Source organism: Canis lupus, chromosome 1 (genome assembly GCF_003254725.2).
Source record: "Canis lupus dingo isolate Sandy chromosome 1, ASM325472v2, whole genome shotgun sequence".
Taxonomy (NCBI): Eukaryota; Metazoa; Chordata; class Mammalia; order Carnivora; family Canidae; genus Canis; species Canis lupus.
Window position 1 is genome coordinate 76,706,813 of NC_064243.1, and position 20,213 is coordinate 76,727,025.

The window sequence follows — 20,213 nt, forward strand, 5'->3', positions numbered from 1 at the left end:
CACGCGGTTCTCGCCCAAGGCCCACGCCGCGGCCCTGAGACGCGGCACCGGCTGCCGGAGGCCCGGGCGTCGCGCAGCCGCGCGTGCTGGCGGAGAACATGGCGGCCCCCGCGGGCAGCGCCCGCCCCTCCAACCGGAAGTGGTAAGCCGCGGTGCCCACGTGCACGCGCTCCCTGTGCTCCCGCCCCTCGCCGCCCGCCTCTCCCGCCCTCCCGCGCCCCCGCCGCCCCCGCCGCCCCCGCCGGCCCCGCCGCCGCCTCCATTTGCAAGTTTTCATTTCCTCGGTCGCCTGGGTGTTGGATACCTTTATGTGTATGTATGTGTGTATATATATGGAGAGAGAATATATATAGTCTCATCCTTCGTGTGTCTTTATGACTTGATGGTTTGCCCAAATTTCTACTGAAGCGGTCATCTTTTTTTCTGAGTTTTCCTTACAAAATACTAAACTTTATTACATTAAAAAAAGGTAAACCCCATTTTCATTCGGAATCACTTAGCTTTTATGCCAAAACGTATTGTGTGTTGAGGCAGTTTTTTGGTTGGTGCTTTTGCTAGTGCCATTCATATATCTAATGGTTACACAGTCAAATTTATCTGTATTTTCCTTTATTTTTAGTGTTTGTATCACAAAGGCCTTTCTCTAGATTATAAGAATGTTATTTCCTTTATTCTTCTAATAACTGGATTTTTGTTCTTTTTTAGTATTCGGATTGATATGTCTAGTGCTTGTTTTAAGGTACCGAAGGATGTGAAAATCCAAAATCTTTCACTCAAAGGGTAGTCGTTCTGTTTGTCTCCGTAGAACATTGGAAAAATAAAGACAGGTGGACATTCAGGTATTATTTGGACTGAAAACTATGATTAGACTTTGTGGATGATACTACATTTGAATAGAATATGCCAAAGGAAATTGAGGACCAACATCATCACTGAAATTGTAAGCATAATTTTACCGGGTAGTGGACTCTATTAGTATATAATATTTATTATTATTATAATATTATAATATTATAATATTGTATATAATATATATATAATATATAATATTATAATATTATAATATTATATATTATATATATTATATATAATATTATAAATTATATATATTTATTATTATATATGCTCATGAATAGAGGAATAGTCAGAGAGAAGAGGTCAAATTTAGATATCATAAAATGTTAATGAGATTAATGAAATGCAGAACATGTTTTGTATGGAATATAATAACTATTTCAGCACTATGGGGAAGAAGTGAACAGCCACAGACAGAAGGATTCAGATGTATGAGGGTAAAATAGAAGTTTGTAAGTTTCATAGAGCATTGTGCCAAGTGAGGCATAAATTCCATCTTCATTCAAAATATATGAACTGTGAGGGTGATAAGAGGATTGGCCGTATGGGTAGGACTCTGAGGAATTGAAATGTTAACAGACAATAAGTTAGCAGAATGCCTCAGGCAATTACAATTAACGAGAAAACAGGGTGGAGACAAACTTCATTGAAGATGGGACCAAGGGATTATAAAATCATAAAGGCACATTGTGTTAGTGGACCTGCCTGCTAGATGGCTCTATATCAGGGGCAAGCCTTCTGAGAAAAATAGAGAAAGTGCCTCCACCTCAAACTCTAAGACCCTGGTTAGCACCACAGGGAGACCGGAGTGAACACAGGTAATTAGAAAATGAGACCTTTATTTCACACTGTATTTTGATTTATTCTCACATCTGTTCTCTTTCATCGATTGATCTGCCTATTCCTGCACTCTCTCAATTGTTGTAACTTTATAGTATATTTTAATATCTAAAATATCACAAGCTTGCTTTTTACCCATCTTCTCCAAAATTTTACTAAATGATTCCTTATGCTTATTTTATATTTACAGTTTATAATTACTTTGTCCATAGCCCATCCTCATAATATCTGTCACTAGGACTTGCCTTAGTCATGAATGAGTAGTCTATCTAGGGTAGCAAACAACTTCCAGATCCCAGTGTGTTAACACAACACAAGTTTATTTCTTACTTCGAATATATGCCCCACATGGGCTGGTGTGAGAGGGACAGGGGAAAGGATTTGCTCCATAGATTGACTTAGGCACCAAGCTACCTGAGGCTCTAACGCTTCATAGCTCCACTACCTCAGTTCCCTGGTCCCCTGAGTGAAAGGAGAGCAGCTGGAGAATTGTGTATGAGCTACAGAGACATGTTTTCCCCACTCACAATTCATTGTCTAGAACAACACTGTCCAACAGAACTTTCTATGATAGTGGAAATGTTCTATATTCTACACTATCCAATATGGTAACCATTAGCCATTTGTAGCTAATGAAATGTGAGCCCTTGAAGTATTGTTAATATGACTGAGAAACTGAATTTTAAGTTTTAGGAAAAGATAAGTAGGTAATTTATACAATCACACGTGACTAGTAGCTATGACATGGGACAGCCCAGGTCTAGAATCAGTCACCTAGTCCTGCCTAAGTGTAGGAGCGTTGGGTGTATAAAGGAGTATATGAAATACTCTGTTACTTTCTCTGTCTTCACTCACAAAGCAAAATACCACCAGGCGCGCGCGCACACACACACACACACACACACACACACACACACACTTCCACTAGAAAGTTAAGTGTGACTACAGCAAAATGATATTTTATTTTTTTATTTATTTATTTATTTTTTTATTTTTTTTTGCAAAATGATATTTTAATCTTTTAAATAAATATTTAAATCTTTTAAATTACTTTTCAAGACCAAGGTGTAACTTTCCATCTGTTCTGGTAGTCTTTTGTTTTAAGATATTTTGTCTCTTGATTTTTTCTTCATATACAAATCCTGTATTTCTTTTAGGACTAACTTTTGAGCCAGACAGACTAGCATTAGAATTTTAGCTCTGCAACTTATCTTAGACTAATGTAACCTCACTTATGTTAAAATAATTATGTAAATTCTTTAAGTGTCAGTTCCCTCACCAATATAATTAGTAGAATAACAGTACCTACCCACCCAATACTATCACTACCACCAGTATTGTTACCACTGTTATTCCTCGTCCTATTACTATTCTTTCATGATAATAATAATTAATTTATTATTAGGTAACAAGCTCTTTAGTAGTAGTTAATTTACAAAGAACCAAATGAGCTTAATGCATTTAAACCTCATGAGATGGGACGCCTGGGTGGCTCAGTGGTTGAGCATCTGCCTTCGGCTCAGGGTGTGATCCCAGGGTCCTGGGATTGAGTCCCCCATCGGGCTCCCAGCAGGGAGTCTGCTTCTCCCTCTGCCTATGTCTCTGCCTCTCTGTGTGTCTCTCAAGAATAAATAAAGTCTTCAGAAAAAAAATGAGGTTAGCAAAGTGACTGGTCCTTGCTAAATATGCAGTATATTTAGCTGTTGTTGGTACTGTCAACATCATCATCATCTCATTATCAGCATTATCATTATAGTATCATCATCAGTATATCATCGTCATCATCAACTGTGGGTCTCTTCTTTTTTTTCTTTATAGTTTATTTTTTTAGTAATCTTTACACCCAACGTGGAGCTTGAACTCATGACCCCGAGACCAAGAGTCACAGGCTCTTCTGACCGAATCAGCCAGGTGCCTCCTGTGGTTATCATTTTATTTTATTTTATTTTATTTTTTTTTGGTTATCATTTTAATATCTCTTCCACCCTACCCCATTATGAATGAGCAGGTTTGGTTGGGATTTTGCCTGTCTCCAACTCCAAAGGTGAATAATTCCATCCCATTGCTACAATGACAGGTTCAGGATGGCCACATAATCTAGGCCAAAGCCAATTAATACATGGAATGCCCTTCATTGTAATGACTTGTTGATAGGTTTGTGACCTAAAGTTAGTCAATTAGAAACAAACCCTGGTCGTTCATTTGGTGGTTAGATGAGAGATGATCTCTCCTGCAGGACATAAAAGAAAAGGGGAGACTGACAGAAATGGGATATTTATTAACACTGTGTCATCATATTGAACAGCATATAAAGCCTGCTCTACCTCTGGACATTTTGGGTATGTGAGTCAAAAAATTCTCATTATTATTTAAACTTTTTACAAATCTTTCACCTACTATTAAATTCTGATTGAAATAATGATCCTCCTCATAACTAATGGGTGTTTTCCATATTTTGGGAAGCTATATATAGTGATTATATAATCTTTTTTGTAAGTTTATATAATCTTATCAAATTCTTACTGTTTGTATAACTTTTTTGAATGATTCTTTTGGGGATTTCTATGCATTACACTATATAATCATGTAATTTGAAAATAATATAATCCTTGTGTTCTGTTCTAAAATTAAATGACTTTTTCTTTCTTAATTAATTGTATTGGCTAGCAATTCTAGAAATAGGTGAAGTGATGATGATGAGGATAGCTAACATCTTTCCCTTACTCTTGCTATTAATGGCCCTTTTTTGAGGTATATCAACTTAAAGAAATATTTGTTTTGTTATTTTCCTATTTGTTAGATTTTTGGTAGCAAATAGCAGGTCCAGCAAAAGTGTAATTCTTTCAAAGATGACTGATCAGAAAATAAGGACAGAGAAACATATGAAAGCTCCTACAGAGAAGAGACAACAGAATAAAATATAAAGGAACTGAAAGTAAGGGGAAATATCATCATCATAGAACTTAAAAATGAATTAGATTATAAGTTAGAGGAGTATAAGGATCTATATGACAGAAATCTAAATCAGCCAAGAAGGAACAAGCTTAAGAGACTCTGAAAGAAAAGCAGGAAGAAGATAAAGAAATACAAGAAATTTCAGAGGAAAATTGTAGATTATAAGAAACAAAATGCAGAAATCCAACTTAGGTCTATTTGGTGTGTCTGAAAAAGAAAAGGACCAATGGTGGACTAAAAATATTAGAGAAAAAGTGTTGGCTTAATAATGGGAGAATGAATCTTCAGATAAAAATGCTTACAATTTATATAACAAATAATAACATAATTAAACAAGAAAAATAAACCTTGTGGAATGGTATGTTGAAATTTCATTCAAAAGAAAAAAAATTCTGTCATTCTCATTTACTTTGTTCCACTGCTCCGGAATTGGTTGGCAATTTTGGTAATGATTTGAGTTGGATTGAGGCCTGAAAGCTTTTGAGCTTTTCATTTTGTGCTTGAGCTTTTTAGTCACCTCTGGTATGCAGCTGCAAATTATATTCATTTCCGGGCCCTACCCTTCAGTTGAAAACCCAATTGTGAGGACTGAAACAGGGCACGGGCTGTCTGCTGTGGGTTTTTTCTTCTTCCCTCCCTGTCTTAACTACCACTGAGATGGGGTTGGCAGAAAGGCCTAATTGGTTTTTCTCCATCAGGTTTGCAGCATCTACACAGCAATGGGCTCTGTCTCATCCCACCTGCAACTGAGAGGATCTCTGCCCTGGGGTATGAAGACATGAAGGCAAATGTGAAACACACATAAAGGACTTTCTTCTTCAATTTGTGTCCTGCTCCATTGCTTTCTACAACAAAGGGAGAAAGATCTGAGAAGTTTCTGGAGTTTCTTCTCTATTTTATTTAATTTGCATAGCAATAAGCCAGTGGTTTCAAAAGTTGTAGCAGAAGGATGGGACCATTTTGAGTTTCTGCATGAATAGTTTTCCTCTGGGAAAGATAATTTATAAATATATATTTATATTTATAAATAGTTTCCTTGCATCTTAGTCCTTAAGCTCAGGACAAATTGTATCCTTTTAATTTTTTCCCTTGGTCCAATACCTAGTAAAGACTTTGAACAGACTCCTCAGTGTGCTCTTCCCTCTGATGTACCTCTCACTATGTTCCTGTGGTCCTATTATGATATACCCTTTATAGTGAATAGTAAATATTATAATGCTCTGTGTTCCCATTCGATAAGAAGAAGATAGCAAATGTGAACAGCTCAGCATAGTGCATCAGTCAGTGCCATGTTAGGAAAACAGAATCTACACCAGATAATTCATCAAGTAGACTTTAATATAGGGGAATTAGTAACAAAAGTGTTAAAATCGATGAAAGAGCCAATAGGAGGGATTAGCAACTACAGGGAGGGATTCCTGGATGGCTCAGCAGTTGGGCATCTGCTTTCGACTCAGGGTGTGATCCTGGGGTCCTGGAATCGAGTCCCAAACCGGGCTCCCTGCATGGAGCCTGCTTCTCCCTCTGCCAGTATCTCTGCCTCTCTTTCTGTGTGAATAAATAAGTAAAACCTTAAAAAAAAAGAAAAAAGAAAAAAAAAAAACTACAGGGAATTGCTCTCACTGCTAGAGATGGGAAGACAAAGAAAGGGGGAAGTGGTGTTATCCTAGTTGGTGCCCCGGGGGGCTCTCACCCCTGGAGAGCTGGAAACACCAAGGGGCACTGCTCAGGGAGAGCAAGGGATGTGGAGGAAATGCAGCTACCACTAGATACATTGCCCAAAGCAGAGAGGAAAAGAAAGAGAAATACCCTGGCATTTTCTTTCTCCCTTGCATATATCTTCCCCGAGTGCCTGCCATTGGCTGAACCCAATGGAAAATATGATTTCTTGGTATCAGCTTCCTAGAGTTCAGACCAGAGCAGGGGAAGACAGAGGATGGATCTGAGGGCAAAGAGGCAAATGTGACACACAGAAATGAGTTCGTGCAAACACAAAGGCTCACCAGAAACTTGAGGAAAATTAAAAATGAAAGACCAAGTCTTGCTTTGATCAAGGGACTGGAGTATTATACCTGGTGAGTATGGGAAAAGTGGAGAAGATGCTTCTTTCATGAAGCTACCCCACCCTCTCTTTGAAGCTTGAAATCCCTTTCATAGGAAGTGAAACTTTGGTTCCTCAGATACCAAGCAGAGTAACACTGACTCCTGGGAGAGAGAACACTTCTATCTTTCCTATTCTTTCTGTTCCTTTCTTTGTGGAAGAACAGGTCTCTGTTACTCAATAAACACTTTTCTAGGCTCCAGAGATAAAAACTTGCATTAAACAAAGTTCCCACTATCAAGTAGCACCCAGCTTATTGGCACATTTATGTCAATGGCTATAATTCTGTGTATTTTGAGCCAAAATACACTTTATAAACTTCATAAAGAGGAAAGAATAACTGATGCAGGAGCATTTTTGCTGCGTCTTGAAGAGTGAACAGGAGTTGATCAATTAAAGGAAGATACTAGGAAGCAGAAAGACTCAGGTATCATCAGAGAATACTAAGGAATTCAGAGGGCCTAACATGTATATAGAAGAGGAAGAAAATCTAAACTGTGGTACTGTTGCAGTGGCCCTTCTGTGACCTCCCTGTCAAAGGCGCACGCACACACAAACTCATGAAAGGCATTATTTGCAGTTCCCATACATTTTCCAAATGAGCCTAGACACAGCCTCAGAATCCTTCTCCACACAGAGCTGCTGACATCTGTTAATAATTGGCCAATGATTGTACTATGCAATAAACCACTCCGTTCTCCTTATACCAGTTTGGCATTGATGGGTAGTGTGTTTTATATGGTGAGAGGAACAGATAAATAATGGAGAAGAGGAAGGCAGATCATGAAGCAGAGGAAAAGGACACAAACTGACAGCACTGCTATCTCACAATTTAGTGTGTGGCCTGAGAGCAACCCGTGATCGAAACAAAGATGATGCATTCCTTGTAGGGGCTTCAGGTAGTGAACTTCCAGCTGACTGTATAACTTCTTCCATGACCCTTTCGAAGTTCTGTCTGAGTCTGTGAGTGCTGCTGGCCTAGGGGAAATAGTGTCTGCCTGAAAGGTTAGTATGATATTTTAGATCTTTCCATTCTGAGGAATACTACTCCATGGGAATATCTACAACAAAATGGGGTTACTAGATATATTCTGGGTTTCCTCCTACTCTTACAACTGCCCCTTCTTGGGCTCCTTTGCTGCTATATTTTCTTCCAGGTTTCTAAATGTGGATATACTCCAATGAAGCAAATCAGAGTAGTGCTTTTGCACAGTAAAGAGAACAGGTTGAATTTTAGGGTGAATTTTTCTTAATTGCAAGTGGATTTTCTCCTGGGATGTAAGGCCACAGAAACTTTAGGTTGTGGCTTAGGTTGAGGTTTGCAGTGCTTTTGTGCTTAATATATAGTCCTGCATCAGTAAATCAGTGTCTTGGCACTGAAAGTATTAGACAGATATAATGAATAGAGCATTTCAAGTTACACATTTAGTACTGGTCTTTCAGAAGCTTTAATGTATATTTACATTAACTGGAAACTAGTTGAAAAATTCTTAACAGATACTATCACAGGAAAAATGAATTATTGCCACCCCAAGCATTTCCAGCTGACTTCTAGCAGCTTCTAGTGCTAAACAAAAAAGATGCATAAAGAACTCCAGTGAAAACAAGGAGATTCTAAATGTATAGTGATAACCATTTTATGAGCCATCCATTCCTTCCTATAGTGTTATGAAGAATTTCCCCAGGTGCCTTGTACTTCTTAGATGTTGAAATTTGTGTTAACTGTTTTTTTCCCACATGAGGGCATCAGCGCTCTAAGCAGCTTTGGAATTCACCCTCCTAAGTCTGACTTTAAGAGCTCTATTTGGAGAAAATGAAAACACTTTACAAGCCTCATACATCTTAGACTACATAAAATTAACATTTGGTTTATCTTCCTGGGCAAGTCATTCATTCTTTTCTTTCATTCATTTATCAGTATAATTGTACCTTCTTACGTGGGGGAGGAAAAGATGACACATCTGTGATTGCCACTCCCAGTGCCAATTTGTGCCTTCACAGTCAGCTGGGGTCAATTAGTTTCTGTTGTATTAAAATGACTTGTAGAATTTAGCTGAACAGTAATCCTGTAACACATATCCATTTGAAATGAAAATTAATCCATTTAAAAAACTTGAATGTAGGTTCATATTCTGCAGATTTATTTTCACAGGTTAGGATGCTGCCAGCACATACTGCCCTTGGTGAATTCCAAATTTTACATTTTTGGTTGTGAGTAGTTCAAGGTAATAATATAGATAAAACTAATATAGATGGGTCCCAGGTATATTACTCTCAGTCTAGTTATTGACATAAGGACTAGAGTTTGTCAGTGAGAACTTTCAATGGCTTGACTTTTCCTTACCAACTAAGAATAAATTAATCACCTCAGCATTGATATCATCCACAATAAGCCCTCGCCTGCTTTTCTAGCCTTATCTCTGCCTATTCCATTCACAGATGGCAAATGAGTTCCAAAAGAACTGATAATTCACACACTACTCTCAGCACAGGGCCAAGGTATCTACACTTTATTGCCTTTTCTCATTCTGTCCATTCTGCCTGAAATAGCATCCTTAGTCCCCATCTGCATCTATAGAATCCATGCCCCCTTTTGTGACCTATGATGGATCCCAGGTCCTCTGACTCTCATTCTGATTTCATCTTGTCCATCACTCAGGGTATGAACTCTCTCTAACAAGAATGCCAGTGGCATACTATGGCACATTGTCTTTGATTCAGTGCAACTAATTGGCCCCATTTTATTATGCACACATGTATCTGATGTCTCTTAACATCTTAGTGCAGAAATGATATCGGACCCATCTTTTTGTTTCTTTAAAGCAGAAGTACTTTGCCTTTCACTTAAAAGGGTAGAATAAGGAATTCCCTTCTGGTATTTTGTGAGGTCTTTCTTTTGCCTCTTCTGTGAATTTGCCTCCCCCACACCCAATATTTTATGTGTGATGTGGCTTTATAACCTTTAACATCCTGACAGTCACAGTTGGCAGGTTTTGCTTGGAGTGAGTGGTGTAGACTCAGCTTGCTCAGCCCTGAGTTCTGAGCCCCCTTCCATCTAATTCCTTCTTTTGACATTTCTCTTCTGTGGTTGGGGTGGAGATGAAGGGGGTGGGGGGTCACCAATTTTACTTTACAGATGAGAAGTCAAGTTCAGGGAGGTTACATAGCTGGTCTAGTGCCAAGAGAAAGCAGAGGAGGAATGGAACAAAGAATATAGTTGCAGGCATCAGAAATCACATCTCTGGGCTTTACTGATACTGGAGAGTTTTGAACCCGTGATTTTTCTCCTCTCCTTGCTGGGGTAGACTTTTCCCTTTTATTTATTTATTTTTTAAAGATTTTATTTATTTATTCATGAGAGACACACAAAGAGAGAGAGTGAGTCAGAGACACAGGCAGAGGGAGAAGCAGGCTCCATGCAGAGAGCCCGATGTGGGACTTGATCCCAGGACTCCAGGATCACGCCCTGGGCTGAAGGCAGGCACCAAACTGCTGAGCCACCCAGGGATCCCGAGTTTTCCCTTTTAATCTAGAAATAGGACATTTTTGTTTGTTTGTTTTTTTACCAGCAGATAATAAAAATAGCAAAGAAAGCTTCTGAAATAACTGCAGTTCTTTACTACACACACAGCTTACAACTACAATAATGAGTCCTTCCCTTTATAACTTTGTAGTTCAGTTATTCAGTTATCGTGTACCTATCAGATGCCAGGTCCCGAATTGTCCTTGCCTGCAGAAAGCTTACATTACCAAGCCAACTTTTATCAATTCTAAATTTAACCTTTTCCAGAACGTTTCTTTCTAGTAAAATAAGTTATTCAAAGTCCTGGAAGAACAGTTCTTCGAACAGTTCTTTTCTATTTAAAAAAAGAAAAAAGCACACACACATGTATACACCAATCATACATATATGTATGCATGTATATATGTGTATATATGTGTATATACACATGTATACATGCATGAATCACACGTGTGAATATATATGCACAGTATGTATACAATATATGTATATGTATATGTTATGTGTGTACATACATATGTATGTGATTTATGTATGTATATGTATACTATATATATTATGTATAAGTACTATTTTGAAAAAAAGCAGCATTGAAAATTAGTCTTAACTTCTTGTTAAAAATGACAAATATGGATGGTTAAGCCAACCTAATCATTTACCATTTCTACCAGTTAGGGTCTGAGACCGGTTGTTCTGCTCAATACTTTCATCTCAACTACTTTTTGTGTGGCATGAAAGCCTTCCTCAGTTCTTACATTTTCTGACTCAGTGTGACTGAGTTTTTCCTAGGAACTTTTCTTCCTTCTTTTTGAAGTTCTTTCAAAGATTTTGAAAAATGCTCTGGTCTATTTAGGAATAGTCATACATGAAGATGAGCTGTCTTTGTTCTATGGCTGAACAACTTCCCTTCTTGGAACACCTCAAGGGGAACATATTCAACTGATGCCATCATTGACTTGTCTTGTTTCTCTTCATTTTCCTCACTTTCCTGGTGAGCTGCATGAGTCTGAGTATTTCCCAAATACTCTGGTGGTATTATTTCCCTATAACTGCATGTGGATCTTTAAAAAGTGGCCAAAATCAAGAAAAAAAAGATAACAACCAAATGTTATGTGTGTGGTCTTCATTGTATCCTATTTTTTTTTCTTTATTTTCCTAATTGATCCTTCAGCTGAGCTAGAATTTAGGTATGTCCACAAACAATGAGCTTCAAGAATTCCAAGATGCAGGCAAAGAACTTATACTCAGTAGAAAATAACAAAGATGTATTTTATAATTCCAGAACCCTGGGTGTTAAATGGTGATAGTTGTGTTGGAGGGGTACTTAAAGCCTGGGGTTAGGTTTATACTGGTCAAACCAAATAATAAAGCAAATTCTCAACACAGCACATGCAAAATTATTTCCATCTTTGCCTTAACTACCATCCTAAGTGGGTTCTTAATATGAATTTTTATAATACTTCTCATCTCTTTCCTTTTTGTTCTGTCTTTGAGACCTGGCATTTAGGTCATATGGTTTTCTGTTCTATACTTTGTCAGTCTGATCTATTTATTTGGTCATAATGAACTGATGCCTTCAACACAGTTCATTTTTAAGGGCTATGTCTCATTTCCTTCTCCATCTTACTGCTCACTTGTTTAATAATTTCATTACCAAATTTACTGCTATTTTGGTTTCTCAGAGCCAATACTTTTTTAAGTATTATTTTCTTCTGAAGCTAATGTGTTCTCTCTCTCTTCCTGAACTTTTATTCATGTTTTCATTCCTTCTCTTCTTTTCTTCACTTTCTTCCCTTACCTGGCCATCCTCATAGGAGCACAGTCCAAGGTCTCTTGCATGGAGGTAGTGCTTGATCTATCTACCCAACTATTGGCCTATAAAATCTTTGAAGCAAGAGTAAGAAAAAAAAAAAAACACTGTTTCCATAATTAACAATAATATTATGCTCTTCAAAAACCTCAAGTACTCAAGGAGCTTAAAGACTCATGAGGGTCCTCGAATCAATAGGCAATAGAGAAAAAAATATTTATATACCTATGATAGGTTGGATTTTTGAAGAGATGCATTATTCAGCTCTTATTAATGACAGTAGTGAATTCATTTCTTAACTTTGGCCAGGAGGTCCCCTTTCACTAAATAGTGATTTGGAAATATTAGTTTATATCACCAGAGGCAGTTGGACATTCATCTACAACTGTCTTAGGCACAACTTCTTGTCTGATATGATTTGTTTCCACCAGACTGAAGGCAGGCCACAGAAGACATTTTCTACAGATAATGATTATTGGTGGCAAGGAAAACACAGATGCTGTATCACAAGCCTTGCTAATGAGAATATGCCCTGGTTAGTAGCACTATGTTTGATGAAAAATGGTGTGTACTAAGAGTTTATGAAGAACCTACCATGGCTAGTTACTGTGTAAAGTACTAGGAGTACATCTGTATACCAGTCAGGATGGACTGAGTAATGCAACAATAACAAATTGCCTCAAAATCAGTAGCATAAATCAACATAGGTTTATATGTTATTTATTCTGTGTGCCCATAAGGGACCAGTGGAGGGCCCTGCTCATTGTAGTTCCTTAAGCTGACCACCTTGAGTCATCTGATAACCACTATCTTGAGTATTGCCATCTACCAAAGGAAAAAAAAATGAATCAAACCAGCAACTAAATACTCTGTCCTAAAAGTTGACTCTTTTGATGATTCCTGATCAAATGATCACACAGGCCCACTCTACACACAAGGTGTCAGTCAGAAAGTCCAGTCCATCATGTGCCCAGAAGGGCAAGTAAATGGGAATATTTGGTGAACAGCATCAATAAGTATTACAAGCTGTAAAAATCTAGATCTCCTCTCAGCAAGTTTATAGTCAGCAGTGTGCAGACTCATGAGGGGAAGGAGAGGCAAAGTGGTGGGAAATAGATTCAGACACGTGTACAGAAAATAAAGAGCCATGTAATAAAGGAAATAAAATATCTAATGGGAGTACATAGGTGGAGAACCTGGCCCAGGGTTGGGGATCATTAAAGGCTTCCTAGACAAATCTGAGAACTGAGGAGGAGTATGAGTCAGGCTAGTGGCAAAGTCTAATACATTCAATCCTCTCTCACAACCTTAAAATGTAGGAATGAATAATCCTCTTTTATAAACAGTGAACTTGAGGCCCAGACAGATCATGCAGAATGAGCTCAGAGTAGAATCTAAGTCCAGCTCCCTCCAAAGCCTCTGCTTTTAAACACTCAGCTAGATCTGAAGGAGGAGACTTTCCCTGTAGACTTTTTGAAAGGAAAAGGAATAGCAGTTATGTTTTACTTTAAAGAAACCAGGTTAAAAATATCTCAAAAGAACACCTGTGATCTCAATCTAGGTTAATTTTGTATTGCAGAAATTATAACACAATTCCAAAATACTAATTGCTACATGAGGCATTACATCTATCTTGGGGGGGATAATCCAGTGGTGCTAATTAAAGAGTATATTTCTCTAAAAGCAATCATTGAGGCTGGGAATGGAACAAACAATTCTGGGATTTTACTGTTCATAAACCTAAGTGAATGAATACAACAATGGTTTATTTATGTAGTGCTGAAGCTGTAGGCTACACAGCACCTTACAAGGCTGGGAATAGACTGAATACAAATACAGGAAACTGACTGTATATTTCTTCAGTTGGCTGTGGGTTACTAGTGTTTAGAAAAGGATAGTGTCACCAAAAAAAATTTACACAGGAAGGTTGATTCAAGTCCCCATATGCAGGAGTTTATGAACACAGAAAGCTCCGTACATCAATAAATGTATCCATCCCCCAAACAGCACTAAAAGATTGCTGGGTTGTGCAAGCAGGCCATAAAATCAAGGCAACACACAATTAAGGGTAAAAAATGTTATATATCCTCCAACACCTAAGAGGGCAGCCACATAACAACTTCCAAAACACGGTATTTGAAGTAGTAGATAGTGCTGGCAGGAATGCGTCATTTTAGCAGTTTGGGAGGAGGGGAGGAGGAGAAAACAATATCTTTCCATTTTAATATTTTAAGAAATGTATGCAAATCTTTTGTTTTTGAAGCTTTCTGATGGTATTAAAAGCAGTTTTATTGCTTCTACATTGTTACCTACATTTTCACAGATCAATTTCATCTTTTCATTTCTCTTTGCAAATCTTCAGAGTCAGCCAGCCCAGAAGTGGGGCATCTGCTCAGTGCTTTGAGGCCTGAAGAGGATGCCTGTGTTGCCATTCAGATATTATAACTGGCAGCCTCAACTAAAGACCCCCAATTCCCCTGAGTCTCTGCAGAGGCAACCACCTATTGATTTCCTCATTTTTCATCACCAGAAGGCATGGATTTCCTTTTCTACTAATTATATACTTAATTTGAAATCAGGAAAGGGCAATGGGTAATGCAGATTGTGTGTGGGTTAACCTCCTTCAGTTAACCTTCTCAGGTCCCTCTTCATGTTGAATATAGGGATAGAAAATTAAAGAGTACACAAAGGGAGGCAATTTCTATCCCTAAGACCAACCAAGAAAAGACTCTGATGAGCTTCAGGAAGGAGCACAGAGGTCTTTTTTTCCTTTTTTCAGTTTTGGGATTTGACCCTGATGGAATGTTTATGATTTCAGGACCTTTGCTCTGATCTATGCCCAAAGCCTCTGGATGGAACTGAATTATTCTCTTATGGAATCATGGAAGCATTAGGGTAGCATTAGGAATAAATGTTACTCTCTGGATCTAAAAATTGATTTTACAGTTGAACACTATGTCTTGAGCTAAGAGAATATGTTCATAGTAATGAAAGGGAGTATTCTAATCTGAAGGGGGGTGAAACGGCATTATTTCTCCTAAGAATTATTATTATATAGGATCCCATATAGTTTCTGGGCAAAATGTCAGAGCTATTAAAATCAAGGAGGAGGCCATTCCCATGCCTGCACTCACATGTTTTCTTTTTGGGTTTTGTGAGTGAGAGGGAATGAAAGAAGTTTTATTCTATTGGATAATTTGAATATTTCCTATTCAAAGGGAAAGGATATGGTGCAGAGGTTAAGTTTTCTGAGTTTTAGAGTTTTAGGAGCATTATTTGAATATACTCAGGACTGTGATAACAGAATCATTTTCATGACAGTCGTCTTACTACCTTTATTTGCTATAGTTTCAGACTTATTTTGTATTTGTTATTATTTTTGACTTAAGTCATTAGTTTCATGTAAAGTGAAACTAGAGTAAACTTTTTATTTTACTTGTGCTCCAAGAATTATTTGTCCAATTTTCCTTTCCATTTGGCTTTCTGTGGTTTTGAACTGCGGAATTTTGGCTATTACTTAAAAATTGTGTCAGGCATTCAAGCTTTGAAATTTTTAACAAATTTACAGAACACAGCTCAACCAAATGTCATAAGATGTTAAGTTTGAAAACTTTCAAGACTTTCCCATTCTTTTCTCTTTTTCATTTTCACTACTTCTTTCAATAGCTATCCAGATTTATCTCCTTAACACATTGTTAAGCTGGCCACCTGCCAGCATTTGGGTCATCGAGGGAAACATTAGTCATTCAGTCTCTTCTTTACTGGGATCTGCTGTCACTGGTCATAGATGAGACATGAGAGTTTAGCACCAGTACTGGATTTGTGCCTACATGCAAGATTATTGTGCCTATTTAGGGGGGTTTTTGTTCCAACATTCTTCCATGTTGCCTGAAGGGTATCTTTAAAAATAAATTTGATTCAATTATGTTTAAAAAGGTATTTAGAAATTGATGTCTCTCGGTTTTCTATGCCAAAACAAATTACAGATTCAGTGGTTTAAATAGTAGAAATTTATCATCTTCTGAAGGTCAAAAGTTTGGCATGGGGCTCACTGGACTAAAATTCAAAGTGTTTGCAGGGCTCATTACTTTCTGTAAGGCTCTAGGTAAGATGATTTCCATGCCTTTTCCATCTTCAAGAGGTTTCTGTATTCCTTGACTTATGGTCCCTTCTTCCATCTTCAAAAAGAGTCCTGGCAAGCTGAGTCCTCAAATCCTATCACATCAGTTTGACCTCTCCTCTTCCTCCTGCCACGTTTAAGGACCATGGATTACATTTGGGTCCCATAAATAATCCAGGATATTATCCAAACCTGTATTGAAATCAGCTCACTAACAATCTTAATTCCATCTGCAATTGAAAACTCCTTTTGCCAAGTAAGATAAGACATTCAAAGTTTCCAGGGATTGGCATGTGGACAGGTTGGGGAAATATTTTCCTGCCTACCACATCCAGCTAGTTTTTTTTTTTTTTTAAGATTAAAAAAAATATTAAGTTAAAACATAGACACTAAGATGCACATAAATGATAAGCAAACAGCTCAATGAATTTTTACAAAGTGAATATACTAGTGTAACTTTGTAACAAGGACTCAGCTCAAGAAACAAAGCATCCCTGTCTTCCCAGAGGCCTTCTTGAGTGACCTTCAAGCCACCTCTCTTGATTTTTAACATTATGGATTAGTTTAATCTATTTTAATAACAGATTTATTGATATATAATTCACATACCATATAATCTATTGATTTGAAGTATACAATTCAGTGGCTTTTAGTATAAAGAGTTGTGTGACCATCACCTCAATCAATTTTAGAACATTTTCATTATTCCAAAAAGAAACCCCCTACTCTTTAACCATTACTTCCCAATATCCTCTTCTACTCCTACCTACAACCCTAGGTAACCATTAATTTACTCTTTGTCTCTATAGATTTACTTTTTCTGGACATTTCATATAAAAGGAATCGTACAATATGTGTTCTTTGTGACTGGCTTCTTTTATTCAGCAGAATATTTTCAAGGTTTATCCATATTATAGCATGTATCAATGGTTCATTTATTTTTATTGCTTCATAATATTCCACCATATGGATAGATCACACTTTATTTATGTATTTATTTGCAAATGAATATTTGAGCTTTTTCCATATTTTGGATTTATAAATAATGCTGCTGTAAATATTCATGTACCAGTTTTTGTATAGACATACGTTTTCATTTCTCTTGGGTATATTCCTAGGAGTAGAAGTGCTAGATGATATGGTAACCTATTTGAGGAACTACCAAACTGTTTTCCAAAGCAGGGGCACCATTTTACATTCCCACTGATGGTGTATAAAAATTCTGATTTCTCCACATCATTGTCTGCACTTATTATTGTCTGTTTTTTCAGTTATAGCCATCTTACTGGGTGTGAAATGGTAACTCATTGTGGTTTTGATTTGCATTTCCCTGATTCCTAATGATGTTGAACATCTTTTCAAGCTCTTACTGGCCATTTGCTTTAGAGAATTGCCTATTCACTTTGACCATGTTTTATTTGGATTATCTTTTTATTATTGATTATGGAGTTGTAATAGTTCATTATGTATTCTATATACAAGTTGCTGTGCTTTTGATATCACACATAAAAATTGCCTAATCCAAGATCATGAATATTTATGCATGTATTTTGATCTTTAATTCATTTTAATGTAATTTTTACATATGGTATGAGGTAGGAGTCCAAATTTATTCTTTTGCATGTGGGTATCTAGTTGTTCTAGTATAATTTGTTGAAAAAATAATTCCCAAGTCACCCATTTTTAATGTACTCATCTAGTATGTACATTTTTTGCTGGCTTCTTTCTCACAAAATTGTATTGGAGATTCATCCATATCTTTGCATGTAGTTTCTTTATTCTCATGTACCTCTAATGTCTTGCTACATGAATATATCATATTTTATTCATCAGTCTACCTTTATTGGAAAATTGGGTAGTGTCTAGCTTGGGGCTATTATGAGTAGTATTGACATGAACATTCTAACATGTCTTTTAGTGAGTATTTGGATGCATTTCCATTTGGATTTTTAGGTACTTGAAATCTTATGCTCCAGCCTTAGCATAAGGACAATTATTGGTTATCACATACTACAAAAGAAAATCTTGAAGAATTCAACTAGAAATTTTGCAACTTAATCATTAATCTTGAAATCTTTCTTATCCTAAAGACGTGTTTTATGCCTTGTGCCATCCACATTACAGTTTTCTTGGAGAATATCTAGATTTGATAAAACAGAAAAGAATAATAATGAGCTAATGTTGGGTCTGACTTGTTAGAATTTTTTTCCAACAAATATTCTTTTGAGTCCTTGTATATTCAAAGTTTTGTGCCAGGCACTGTGAAGATGCCAATGTAGGTGATAAACATGTTTAACATGTTAATAGGAAATGATTATATGGCTTGGTGAATTCTCTGGTATTCAGTGTGCAACTGGCATGCACAGTATTATAACCTTTCCCAGAATCCTGGGAGGAGTCAGTGCAGGATCCCAGAATAAATGGTGAATTAGCTAAGCTGAGATTTGAATGATGGGTAGGATTCCCCAGGAATGGGGTGCTGGTTGCTAGAGTCAGAAAATGATGGCTATTATCTAAACTAGGTAGATACATTCCATGCCATGGGTGAGGTGAATCATGGGTAAAAGAAGTTTACTATTTTCTTAGCTCGGTGGATCATTAGCATTCTTCCGTACTGGCAGGTTTACTTCAAAGTTTCCTGGAATCTTAGAAAGATAGAGGCTATTGGCTTTAAATTTTGCTTTTTGGCTCTCCAACCTCTACTTACGCAGAGCTCCAAGAGGAGAAATGACAGACTTGAAGAAACAGAGAAAGAGAAACAGAGACAGCAGAGAAAAGTTGTTTAAAAAAAACAAAAACAAAAAAAAACCCTTGACAATTTGGTTTCCTTTGCACACACATGTACTTTATTTATGTATTTTACTTTATGAGTGTAATAACCTCATTCTGATAAGTGATCTGTAGTCATAAGTAGACTGCCAAAAGAGTCCACAGCACAAAAAGGTTAAAAACCCCTAGCTTAGAATACAAATCCGAAACCTAATTATGCTAATAGAGTCAAATGCATTATTTCTGTCTAAAGTAAGCTACCCCTGAAAACTGCTTATGAGTGTGGGTTGATCTACAAAATCAATTCTTCCTTACCACTGTCTGGAAAAGATCATAAGCAGGACTGATGCCAATGAATTTCTACAAGTGGAAGCAGCTGCAAAGAGGAGCATCTCAGTGAAGGAATGTATCAATGGTTGGGTTTACTTCTGGGTAACTAAGTCTTCAAACACTACATTATCACTGGTCTGCAGTCCCTTGATAATAACTCTTACATGCACTCCAGTTCCTCTGAGTCATAGTTTAATTTTCTTCTCTTCAGGTGAAACTAAACCCTGAATAGAGAATAGATTTTTTTCCTTATAAGGTCGCATAGTAACCTCTATCCTGATTTCTCTGAAAACCATAACCTATAAACTTCTAATCAGTATAAATCCAGTTTCATCAAGAAATTGCCTGGACAAAAGAAAGTGGATGTGGGCAGATACATAATCTGCTAGTTGTGTGTTTTTCCAAGATCATCTTCTCCTTTAAGCAGATGTCAAATTGGAGCCTTCCAGCAGGATTACCAGGGAGTCTCTGACACAGGAAGTTTGTCTTTGTGTATCACATTAGGAAATCAAATTAGCTTTTTCCTGTTACTTTTAATCAAAATATACAGATTCTGATTATTGAACATAATTAGATTTCCTTACTTAGCATACACTTTGCTCTGAGTTACTGATTATTGCTGAAAACCAAATGAAACCTGGAACTCAATCAGCAGCACTCTAAAAAAGCTGCCTCAGTGCTACATTTTGGTGACCAACCTATCTTACTTAGAGAAGGAGTCAATTTTGTACTTTGGCTGTGATTAAAGAATTAGTCCATTATTGTCCAGATAAATAAGAGTTTAATTATGGAAAGTAGTCTTCCTTTGAACTTTTTAGATTTTTGAGACTTAAACTTCTTTATCTAGACCAGGGATAGGCAGACTACAACCTATGGGCCAAATATGGCCCCCATCTGTTTTTACAGATAA

General features: G+C 37.1%; 1 long non-coding RNA gene across 3 annotated transcripts; it reads left to right on the forward strand.

Moving 5' to 3' along the window:
* The first annotated feature begins 220 nt into the window (after positions 1-220).
* LOC112644658 (uncharacterized) lies at positions 221-5,777 on the forward strand. Of its 3 annotated transcripts, none has more exons than XR_007414148.1 (5): positions 221-312; positions 706-940; positions 3,932-4,034; positions 4,496-4,630; positions 5,349-5,777. It is a non-coding gene; the product is annotated as an uncharacterized LOC112644658 (long non-coding RNA). The 3 variants fall into 3 exon arrangements; XR_003126617.3 differs by having other exon boundaries at positions 222-312; positions 806-940; XR_004809398.2 differs by lacking the exon at positions 4,496-4,630.
* The last annotated feature ends 14,436 nt before the right edge of the window (positions 5,778-20,213 follow it).